The sequence below is a fragment of the Panicum virgatum genome, chromosome 7N (genome assembly GCF_016808335.1).
Source record: "Panicum virgatum strain AP13 chromosome 7N, P.virgatum_v5, whole genome shotgun sequence".
NCBI classification, from domain to species: Eukaryota; Viridiplantae; Streptophyta; class Magnoliopsida; order Poales; family Poaceae; genus Panicum; species Panicum virgatum.
In genome coordinates, this window is record NC_053151.1 from 10480927 (window position 1) to 10484481 (window position 3555).

General features: G+C 44.0%; 1 non-coding gene across 1 annotated transcript; it reads left to right on the plus strand.

Moving 5' to 3' along the window:
- Window positions 1-2415: 2415 nt before the first annotated feature.
- Window positions 2416-2522, plus strand: LOC120684118. Its single transcript, XR_005679101.1, has one exon. It is a non-coding gene; the product is annotated as a small nucleolar RNA R71 (small nucleolar RNA).
- Window positions 2523-3555: the final 1033 nt, after the last annotated feature.

Here is a 3555-nt window from a genome sequence, read left to right on the forward strand (position 1 = left end):
TGGGCCTGTGGATCCTCGTGAACACGTCTGATTCGTCGAGAAGGTGTTGCCTCCGATTGATGACGTGTCACCTTGCTTATGGGTTGTGTCTTTCTCTCATGTGCAGCTGCCAAGTGGGTCCGTTTGGCCTTTGGGCTTGTTTGTGCTTGGCCCAGGAATTGATGCATTGGATAATATGCTCGTTACCTACAGTTTTGTCCCAAATTCACCTGCACACATTCTCAGACCAGCATCTATGGAATTCGTCAAATAAACATCCTATGCTAACATTTATTCCTTCTGATGCTCGACTTTTGCATGATAGTTGACGGTCAAAATGGGTCGTTAGTGACCGTCAACACTACTTATGTGCCAACTAGTTCAAGTACTAGGAGAGTAGAAAGTTGTATACGAGGCTCTTGCAAAGTATGGACAGAGCAACTATTCATCATCTCCATGATAAGAGCTTTACATGGATTTCCACACATATGAGTTGAGAGTTTTATTCAAAGCAGAAAACATTTTTTTGTTTGTGCTTTAATTTATTTATTTTGTTTTTGTTTATATTTTATTTTATACTTTTTATTTTTTTTTTGAGTTTTTGAATGATTTAAACTAACTATTTTTTTAAGGACACAAGATGAAAGGATAGGTCGGATGACTTACCTGGATACATCGTTGGTAGCGACACTTTCTTCCCAAATTCCAAAAAATTCCTACGTTGGATATTCCGCTTCGCGTTCCATTGGTTACACACCTTAATCTCCTCCCGAGTTCGAAGATTCTCCACGAATTCAATGAGGGAATACGGCTTCTCCAGCTCTTTCATAGATTTCTTCCGGTTGAAACTTTTGATCTGTGAGCATTTTTCATCCTTCGGTCTGAAACCGAATCTCTCCTTCTGCCCATTGATGTTGAGTTGGATTACTACAACTCCTGCATCAATGTGTGCATTTGTCATACTCAAGAATGGCCTCCCCAGTATGAGAGGGATCGTAGTGTCTACCTCCATGTCAAGAATTACAAAATCAACGGGGACGAAGAAATTCCGTATTTTCACCAGAATATCCTCGGCGATCCCTGCGGGATGATGAATTGATTGGTCTGCTAGCTACAAACACATGGCAGTAGGAGCAAGCGCATGATGGTTAAGTTTATCATAAATTACCTTTGGCATGACGCTGATGCTTGCTCGCAGATCGCAAAGAGCGTGCTTAAAGTGTTGAGCTCCTATGGAACATGTGATGGTAGGGCATCCTGGTTTCTTCTTCTTCTCCAGGAGAGGGCTGAGTATAGTTCTGCTACACTCATCCGTAAGCTACATGACATCGGTGGTCGGCATGACCCTCTTATTGCCAAGGATATCTTTGAGATACTTGGCGTACGTGGGAACCTGCATAGTATCAAGAAGTGGTATGTTGCCATAAAACTTCTTAGTTACCTCGACGAACTTGCCGAATTGCTCGTCGGCCACCGGCCTCCTTCTCCGCTCTAGAAACGGTAAGGTGGTTGTATCGTGACACTCCCGTGAAGTTCTAGGGGGTTCCACGGGGTCTTCCTAGGTAGCAATGGTGTTGGATTCTTCGGCCTCCTCCAGCACCCCGTCTTCAGCATCGGTATTCCTGGCAATTACGGTCTTCCACCGTGTACCTGCATCCTGTGGAAGAGGTGGTTTCTATGCGGATTGTCTTGCCCGCACAGCTACCGCACTCACACTTTCTTTCGGGGTCTCTTCCGGTTGCCCGGATAGCTTCCCCATGTCATGGTTAAGGCAGGATGAGGCCAGCTGAGTTACTTTAGTTTCTATCAATTTGTTGAAACTCAACTGATGTTTAATAATAGAATTAAACCCATCTAGTTGCATAGCCAAAAGACTCAAGAATTTTATCATTAGCAAGAAATTTCTCACTAATGTTGTCATTCATTTGTTTTTGGCCGTTCATGAAGTTTTTAAGCGTGGGCTGAAAACTGTTATTAAAATTGTTACCTTGCTATTGGCCGAAGGGGAGGTCGGGCTTAGAATTCCAACCTTGCTGAGGACGACAGTCTGAGTCATTGGGAGTGTTGTTCCCAATGGAGTTCTCGTCCCCTTGAGTGAATAGGCAAGATTTGCCCGAGTGTCCAGTATTGCCACATTTCTCACATGTCATCTGAGACTCCATAATCTGGTTAACCTCCTGGTGTGGATATTCTAGCTTTCATAGAAGATCTATCTTGGCTGCCAGCATATTGACACTGTCAATTTCATCTATTCCTTTTGCATGGGCCGGCTGCTTATCTCCCTTCCAACTCTAGTTGGAAGCAATCTTGTCGATGAGCTCTTTAACTCCTGCAACATCGAGAGAGAGGAATGCTCCTCCCGCTGTTGCGTCCATGTGATCTTGCGATCACTGGTTCAGGCCATGGAAGAAGTTCTGAATGATAAGCCATTCTACCATGCCGTGGTGTGGGCATGCTGCAATGTATTCCTGAAGGCGTTCCCAGGCTTCCGGGACTGTCTCATCCTGGAGTTGTTCAAAACTGGAAATCCTGTTCTTAAGGGCATTGGTCTTGCTCACCGAAAAGTACTTGACCAGAAAAGAATTGGAGCACGCGTCCCAAGTGTTGAATGCTTGCTTGTAGGTGCAGAACCACGTCTTTGCTTTCCCAAGCAAAGAGAATGGGAACAGTCGAAAACGAACATTATCCATCGTAGTGCCTTTTGGGTTTATTATGCTGCTCACTTCCAGAAAATTCTGTAGATGAGCATGGGTATCCTCTGATGCCTTTCCGCAGAAGGGACATGCTTGGACCATGTTGACAAGCCTAGTCTTTATCTCAAAGCCATTAGTGCCTTGGTCATTGTTCAATCCAGTAGGGATATGGCTATTGGACGGGGCTGAGAATTGACGAAGTGTCTTCTGAGCCATGGGTATTGAAGCTGGTGTTGTCAAACCTTGATCCTAAGTAAATTTCTTCTGGTAGGATGACTATGCGTTTAAGCAGTTAGCATTTTAGTTAGTCAAATTTTATTAAGCAACTTAATTACTAGCAAGTATAAGTGTATACCATCCCACAATTACTGTAAAGCATCCCCAACATCAATTAAATGCACAATTTAAGTCCATCTTCCATAGTTTACTCATGTGAGGGTCTAGGCCCATCATGACCGTGAGCACGGCTAACCGGTTAGTTTTACACTCTGCAGAGGTGGCACATCTTTACCCACAAGTCGTGTTTCTCATGTTGCCCGGGTTTGCAAAGCCCTTAAACACTTCCTTTAGTGAGTGGCTAGGGATTCACTACGATGTCTTTACAAAGATTCCCTAGTGCGGACTGCTCGCTAGGTTACATGACAGCGCAGTGTATAAAGCTCCCTTAAGGGTAACGTGTCTTAGCTAAGCCCACAACCCAAATGAGCAGGTCTATACACCAACTAACGACAACACCTAACCTTTTTCATGTAAAGCATATCGCACACTAAGGTTTCTAATTAATTGACCAAGCCAGAGCCATATAGCCTTGTGGTTGCACTGTTGTCCTGGGTGGTCACTCCATGTTCCGATTAATATTTATGGTCTTGTAATTAAATCATCA